This window comes from Chinchilla lanigera, unplaced genomic scaffold (assembly GCF_000276665.1).
Source record: "Chinchilla lanigera isolate Chin_1 unplaced genomic scaffold, ChiLan1.0 scaffold00115, whole genome shotgun sequence".
Classification (NCBI taxonomy): Eukaryota; Metazoa; Chordata; class Mammalia; order Rodentia; family Chinchillidae; genus Chinchilla; species Chinchilla lanigera.
In genome coordinates, this window is record NW_004955516.1 from 2,820,389 (window position 1) to 2,829,379 (window position 8,991).

Genomic DNA, 8,991 nt, shown 5'->3' on the forward strand with positions numbered 1-8,991 from the left:
CTCTGTATTGTCTGTATTGTGCTTGTGATATGTTGTAAAATGTTGTATGTCTGTTAATGTTTCCCTCCTTTTATCTTTAAAATAAAAAAATAAAAAATAAAAAAAATAAAAATACAATGTTGGCAGTAAATTTATCATAATGGCTTTTATCAGGTTGAGATAAGGTCATTCTATAACCATTTTCTTCAGTGTTTTTATCATGAAAGATTGGTGGATTTTGTCAAAGGCTTTTTTCTGCATCTATTGAGATAATCATGTGATTTTTGTCCTTGCTTCCATTTATGTAATGTGCTTCAATTATTGGTTTTCATGTGTTGAACCATCCTTGCATCCCTGGGATGAAGCCTACTTGGTCAGAGTGTATGATCTTTTTGATGATTCATTGCATTTGTTTGCCAATATCTTGTTGAGAATTTTTACATTTATATTCATGAAAGAAAGTGATCTATCATTGTCTTTTATGGTTGGAATCTTGTCTGGTTTTGGAATCGAGGTTATTGTAGTTTCCAAGAAAGATTTTGCAAGTACTCCTTCTTTTCCAGTTTTATCTTAAAAAAAGAAAAAAAAATCTTGAGGAATACTGATTTTAGAACTTCCCTAAAGTTTCTGTAAAATTTAGCAGTGAACACTTCCAAGCATGGGCATTTCTTAGTTGGTTGATAGTTTATTACTGCTTTAATTTCATTGCCCATTACAAGATTACTCAAGGTTTTTAAATCTCCTTGATTCCGTTTTGGTAGTTTGTGTGTATACATCAATCTATCCATTCCTCTTAACTCTCCAATCTTTTTGATTGAGAGGTTTGCGACATAGTTGCTAATAATGATTTTATTTCAAGAGTGTCAGTTGTGATTTCACCACTTTCATTTCTAATTGCATTGATTTGGGTCTTTTGTCTTTGTTTCTGTCTCTGTGTCACTCTATCTCCATCTGTCTGTCTGTCTGTCTCTCTCGGTTAGACTGGCAAAGGGATTTTCTATTTTGTTTATTTTTTCAAGAATGAACTCAGGTTCATTAATTCTTTGTGTTTTGTCTTAATTTTATTGATGTGTATAATTTCCTTTCTTGTACTAGATTTGAGTTTGGATTGTTCTTGTTTTTCTTGGGCCTTGAAGTGCATCACTAGGTTATTTATTTAGGCTTGCTGTGTTTTTGTGCTGTGTGTTTTCACAGCTGTAAACTTCCTCCTGAGGTTTGCTTTCACTATATCCCATAAGTACTGGTATGCAATGCTGGCAATATCACTTAATTGTAGAGACTGTTTTATCTTTTCCTTGATTTCTTCTAACTCATTGTTGAGTTGAGTTTCCATGAATTTACACAATTTCTTTGGGGTTTTTTTGGCCTTGATTTCTAATTTTATTATGATATTTAAATTTCTCAAGTTGTACTCATTTACCTATGAATGTCTCGAGATAATTGTTCTCTATGGCAGAGTAATAATTCATTGCATATAAATACCACATTTTGTTTACCCATTCATCTGTTTGTGTGCATATATGCTGTTTCCAAGATCTAGCTATTATGAATTGTGCTGATATAAACTTGGGTATGCATTTATCCACATAATATGATGATTTAAATTCTTTTGGGAAGATATATAGAAGGGAAATGGCTGGGTCAAAAAAAATTTTTTTGAGGAACCTCCACACTGATCTCCATAGTGGTTGTATAAGTTTTTATTCACACCAACAATGTAGAAAGCTACATTTTCTCCCACATCCATGCCAGCATCTGAAATTTGTCATTGTTGTTGTTGTTGTTCCTGCTGCTGCTACTCCTGTTGTTTGGAGGAATGGGAACCATTCACCAATAAGGTGGAATTTCAGTGTTATTTTACTTTGCATTTTTTAATGGCCAGAGATGTTGAACATTTTTCATGTATTTATTAGCTATTTCTGCTTCTGATAAGTAGCTATTTATTTCACTTGCCCAGTTTTTTATGAGGTCTTTTATTTGGCAGAATCTAATATTTTTGAATTCTTTATATTCTGGATAAGTCACAATAGCTTTATACAATAGCTTTATATTTTGGACAGTCCTCTGTCCAAGGGAAACTTTTTTCCCATTCTGTAGGGTGTTTCTTCACTCAAAGGTTATTTTCTTTTCTGTGCAGAAGCTTTTTATTTGATATTATTCCATTTGGTGATTCTTGGTATTATTTCCTGTGCAACTGGTGTTCTATTCAAAAATCCCTTGCCTGCACCTATATCTTCAAGAGTTGTTCCTATTTTATCTTCCAGGAGGTTGTTTCTGTCTTAAGGTTTAGGTACTTGATCCTTTTTTACTTTAGTTCATGGTGAGATATATGGGTCTAGAATTGATCTTCTGCGTGTGGATATCCATTGTTCCCAGCACCATTTATTAAAGAGGCTACATTTCCTTCATGTAAGTTTTGGCCTCTCTGTCAAAGATCAAGTTGCTGTGTGTGTCTGGGGTTATTTCTCTTTCTTCTTATTATGTTCCATTGATCCACATGCCTGTTTTTCTTTCAGTACTATGATGTTTCAATCATCATAGTTTTAGAGTATAATTTCAGTTTTGGTATTATGATGCCACCTGCTTGGCTTTTCTTACCCAGATTTATTTTTGCTATTCTAGATCTCTCTCTTCTCATTCCATATGAATTTTAAGATAGTTGTCTCTCAATCTGTGAGAAATGTCATTGGCATTTTGATTGAGCATGCATTACATCTGTGTATCAGTTTTGCAAGTATAGCCATTTTGATTATATTGGTTCTGCTTATCCAGGAACTAGGGATATCTTTCCATCTTATTATGTCCTCCTCAATTTCCTTTTTCAGAGTGGTGTAGTTTTGTTTTTGTTTTTTGTTTTTTTTTTTTTTTTTTTTCGTAGAGGTCTGTCATTTCCCTAGTTAGGTTAATTCCTACGTATTTAAATTTTTGATGCAACTGTGAATGGCATTGTTTTACTAACTTCTTTTTCAGTGAGTTCATTATTAATATATAGGAATGATATTGTTTTGGGTGTGTTTATTTTGTATCTTGCTATATTGCTGAATTTGGTTATTAATTCTAGGATCGTTTGGGTGGAGTTTTGCGTCTTCCAAGTGAAGGATCATTACATCTGCAAATAATCGTACTTTGACTTTATCCTTTCCTACGCATATCATTTTTATTTCTTTCTCTTGCCTGACTGCTCTGGCTAATGTTTTAAGGACCATGTTGAAAAAGAGAGGTAATAATGGATATCTTTGTCTTGTTGCTGATTTTAGAGGAAAAGCTTTCAGGTTTTTTTCACTTAATGGTGTTGGCAGGAAGTTTTTCATAAATGGCTTTATCAGAATTAGATAAGATTCTTCTATACTTATTTTCTTCAGGATTATTATCATGAATGGATGTTGGAATTTGTTAACGGCTTTTTCTGCACCCATCGACATGATCATATGATTTTTGTCCTTGTTTCTGTTTATGTGATGAATTACATTTTTTAATTTTGTATATGTTGAACCATCCTTGCATCACTTGGATGAAGCCTACTTGGTCATGGTGCATGATATTTTTCATGATTTGTTGCATTCTGTGTGCCAGTATCCTGTTAAGGATTTTTGCATGTATGTTTATTAGACAGATTAGCCTGTGGGTTTCTTTTTTGCTAGATTGCTGCTTGGCTAAAGGATCAAAATAATGTTAGAATGATTCCAAGAATTATTTTGGAAGTTCTCCTTCCCCCTCAATTACATTAAAGAGTTTGACAAGTACTGGTGTTAAATCTTCCCTGCAGTTCTTGTAGAATTTGTCTGTGAACCCATCAGATCCTAGGCATTTCTTCATTGGTAGCTTCTTTTATTTCTGCTTCAATATTATTGTCTGTACTGGGATTGTTCAAGATTTTTAAGTCTCCTTGGTTTAGTTTTGGTAATTAATATGCATCTAAGAATCTCCACTAGTTCTAAGTTCTCCAATTTTTTGGCATATATGTTTGCAAAGTAGTTACTAATAATTTTATGAATTTGTGGAGGGTCTTCTATGATTTTGCCTTTGTCATTTTCAATTGCACTGATTTATGTCTGTTTTTTTTCTGAGATTAGCTAAAGACTTGTACATTTTGTTTATTCTTTAAAAGAACCAATTCTTCAATTCATTAATTCATTGTATTTTTTTAGTCTCAATTTCAGCTCTGATCTTTATAATTTCTTTCCTCATATAAGTTCTGAATTTGGATTTTTCTTATTTTCTGTGATCTTGCAATCAATTATTAGGCTATTTATTTTGGCTCATTGTATTTTTCTTATATAGACATTCACAGCTGTAAATTTGCCTCATAGGACTGCTCTTATTGTGTCCCACAAGTTCTGGTATATTGTCCTGGCATTATAGTTTAATTCTAGAAACTATCTTTTTCTTCTTTAATTTTCTCTGAGACCCATTCATTATTCAAGAGTGTGTTGTTTAATTTTCTTACATTTGCATAGTTTCTGTGATTTCCTTTGCTATTCATTTCTAGTTGTGTTAAACTGTGATCTGATAATATACCTGGCAAAATTTCCATTTCTTTGCATTTATTTATGTATGCTTTATTAGGTAGTATGTGGTCTATTTTGGAGAATATGCCACATTCTGCCCAAAAAAAATGTTTATTCTCTTGTTGCTTGGAACACTCTATATATCTCTATTAAGTCTATTTTTCAAAGATTTTATACAGCAGATATTTCTTTGTTGATGTTTCATTTTGTTGATCTGTCTTATTTGTGATCATGGGAAATTGAGGTCCACCATTATAATTATATTGCATTTATCTTATCATTTATGTCTATTAGTGGTTGTTTTATGAAGTAGAGTGCACTAAGGTTTGGTGCATGTATGTTTATAATTGTTATTTCTTCCTGTCAAATAGTTCCATTAACCAGTATGTAATGTCCTTCTTTACACCTTCTGATCATCATTGGCATGAAGTCCACTATGTCTGAAAAGAGAATAACTACTCCTGTTAATTTGGGGGTTCCTGTGGCATGGAATATTTTCTCCATCCTTTGATTTTTAATCTGTTATTTTCTTTTTGTGTTAAATGTGTTTCTTGTATACAGCATACCATTATTCTGTTAATCGGTGTCCTTTCATTGGCAAATTTATTCACATACACTGATACTTATAATGTATAGGCATTGATTTAGTTGTGTCATTGTATTATTTTCCTGTTGTTTTGCTTTTTTCCCCTTCTATTTAATTGCTAGCCCTACTCAATACAGTGGTACCTTGGTGCATGAATGCTTTTATTTGTGAACAATTTAGTTCAGAAATAGAAGTGTTTGGCAAAATTTTCTTTTTGTTTGCAAACTCCGCATTGGATGACAAACATGACCATGGCCATCTTTCCAACATGAACACAAATATAGCCATCTTTTCCAGAACTGTGCAGCGAATTAATTTCATGAATTGAGGTACCACTGTACATTCATTTTATTGGACCTTTTAGCATTGTTACTTTCACTGTCTCCTGGGATATCCTAGAGAGGTTTTTTTTTTTTTTTTTTTTTTTGAGTTGACTTGGTGGTTGTGAACTTCTTTAGGTGAACTTTATCATGGAAATATTTTATTTCTCTATCAATTTTGAAACAATTTTGCAGTATATAATATTCTGGGCTAGAAATTGTTTTCTTTTAGATATTTCACTCCAAGCTGTCCTTGTCTTTAAGGTTTGTGTAGAGAAGTCTTTTGTGATGCTGACCTTTGTAGGTGGTTTGTTTCTTTTCACTATCAGCCTTTAAAATTCTGTTCTTGTGTTGAATTTCTGGTATTTTGATGATTATGTGCCATGATGTAATTTTTTGGTCTGATCCTGGACATTCAGGGGTCCTAGATGCCTCAGTTATCTGTACATTAAATTCTTGTTCTGTCTATAGAGTTTTTTACTATTATCTCTGTAAACAGATTTTTATGCCATTTGTGATGCCTGCTGATTTCTCATTAATTCCACTTTTATATTAGCTTTCTTTCCATCATCTAGCAGCTGTTGATCATTAATTGAAGGAAGGTGCAGAATATCTCTCATTAATTGATCGTTAACCATAACCCTGTCCTCTACATCTGGCACTGTCTTCATATTGGTTGCTCCTGCTGTGCATACTTTCACTCACATATTTCTTCTTCTGAATATCTGTTTTCAACTTTTTAATGGACTCCCATTCTTTTTTTATGCTGGGCATTTATGTTTTGCACTTCTTTCTTTAACTCCACTGCATTTTTATTGCTGTGTTTTCTAGACTCACTGATCATTTATTTCATTAGAGTCTGTGATAGTTGATTGGTTGCTACCACTTGAATAAGAAAAGTTTAACTAAATTGGCTAAGTAATTCCACATCTTATAGTGTAGAAAACTCACCCTAGAGTGGCTTGTCACCTGGATGATATAAAGGGGAAACGAAAAACAATGAATCTGCTTCTGTTTCTTCAGAGGACTTCCAGTCTTCACCTTCACCTTGGATATTATCTCTTGGCTTCCAGGGCAGACTCCAGCTTCTCACACAGAAACTTCAGCCTTCTTGTGTAGACTCTTCAGCCTTCTATTGCAAATCAATTGGCCTTCTGATACAGACTTGCACAAGACACTGTAGTGAGCTCCCAGATCTTTGACTGGATCCTTTGGATCTCTAGTGTGCAGACAGACCGTCTGCACTCTTCCACATCTGACTGTGTGGGTAGCCACTGTAAGCAAATCTTGTAAATTCTTATACATATATCTTTGTATATCTTGTACTATATCTGTTTCTTTAGTAAACACTGACAGATACAAGGTTTTTATCTGATTAGTAATAGCTTCTTTAGATTTGCCAAGCACCTTATTGAACTTTTTTACCTCCTTTTCAGACCTGTCTGCTCAGTGGCTTATGATTTCCTTCCCGTTAATGCCCCCTGACCTGATTTTGGGAAAGTGGGGCATTTTTGGAGGCATTTCATTGCCTTGCCTTTTCATGTTTTTGTATTTTTGTTTCTTTCTTTGTGCTGGGGTTTTCTATTTGCTTGTTTGTTTGTTTGGGGGGTTGGTTGTTTTGTTTTGTTTGTGCTGTAGTCTGCACCTTCCTTGGCCCAGTGTCTTGTGCCTCGTTTTTATGGGATTAAGCTACAATATTGTTTATGACTGCTAGACAATCCAGATATTGGCAAACAGCAAAAACCAATTGACAGCAAAAACTATATCACCTTGGCTATAGGGGTAAAATCAGCAACAGCAATGGCATCAAATATCAACTGGTTACTGAGAACCACTCACCAACTATCCTTAATTGGAGCAAAGAGGTCTATGATTTTAATGAAAACATTTAGGCCACCCAGATATTGTTCTGCAGAAATTCATACCACCAATTTCTGTTTGACTTAAGCAGAAGTTCACAAGTTCAAGCATACCTATGGGCTAAATACCATCTGCTTTAAGCCCTACCTCATCAAGATTATACCTACCAAACATGTCCACTCACCACAGAATGCAGACCTTGTGATCCTCCAGGTCTGCACCTCCCAGGTGATCCAAGGAAATCCCTACCTAGCCCTCCCCCTTTCCAAGATTGTTTCTCAAGGCTGTCTCTCACCCAGTCTCAGTGGTAGGGTAAAACTTCAGTTTTGGAGTAAAACTCTCCTCATGGATGTTGCTCTTGTCTTCAATCAGATCAGTCTTTTGGTCGTCACCTGTATCACCCTCTGCTGTGGGGAACCCAGTAGAGGGTTTGGTAGTTTAGCTCCGGTCCTTTTGCTTCCCAGGCAGATCATGAGAGGCCTGGGCCCAGGCAATGACAGTGGTACCTGGTATGTGATGCCTCTTTCCTCCTGCCTCATGCATGGGTCATATGATATTATGGCTTATATCTATGTGTCTTCTCAAAGGCTCATACACTCACAGGTAGGGTTTTATAGAGGTGGTTGGACCTAGGTTGTATGAAGATGGATTAAGGGTATGTGATAACTGGATTAGTCCTAAAATCAGATTAGGAAAGTTCTGGGTGTGGTTGGGTGGATTTGCTGAAGTCTGAAACCTCACCCTGGATAAGGGTGGCACCAACCAATAGGCTTGCAGCTTGGGTGGAATATAAATGGGCCAAAAGAAATTGCTTCACTCCCTCTTGCTTTCCCTGCCATGGACTGTTTCTTTTCTGCCATGCTCATTTGCCATGGCGCTCATCTGCCTTGGAGACAACCAGCTATACACTGAAACCTCTACAAAGTGTGAGATAAAATAAACCTTTCTTCCTTTAACTTGTGTGTGTCAGGTATTTTGTCCCAGGAACAAAGAAGTAATAACATGCACAAGGCCTGGGCCAGGGGCAGTGGTGGGGATTATGGGGCATACAGATCCTCTCTTCTCCTGCCCCTCACATGGGTCATAAAAGGCCTAGGGTCAGTGGTGGCATTGGCAGTGGAATGACACCCAGATCCTCTCTCCTCCTGCCTTTCTCATGAGTCCTGGGGTCAGTGGCATACTCAGCAGGGGCATGATATGTAGGTCTTAGCTCTTCCTGCTTCCCCCATGTCATTGGCAGGTCTGGGGCCAGTTTTGGCATCAGTGGGGGTGGGACAATCAGGTCTTCTCTGCTCCTACCTCCCACATGGGTCATAGAGGCATGGAGTCCATGGTGGCATTGGGCACACAAGTCCTCTTAGGTCCTGCTTCCTGTGAGGATTGCCTGAGTCCTTGGGATGGCATCATCAACAGCAGGGGTATGGTGCCATACTTACTTTACCGAAATTGAAATTAAATTAAATGTTTAAGTTAACTGAAAACACATTTGCAATTTTACCCCATCAGCGAGAAATAACCACACTTCACATTTTGAAGAGTGACCTTTTAATATTTTTGTGTAGATACATTTTTAAATAATAAATATAAGCTGATTATATTGCTTTTTAACTTCTCATTATATCACCATTTTTCAGTTAAAATTTTTCTATCAGAGGTGGGGTATAATTCAGTGATGATAGACATATGCTTAGCATGCTCAAGACCCTGGGTTGCATAGCCAGGATTAAAAATATAAGAG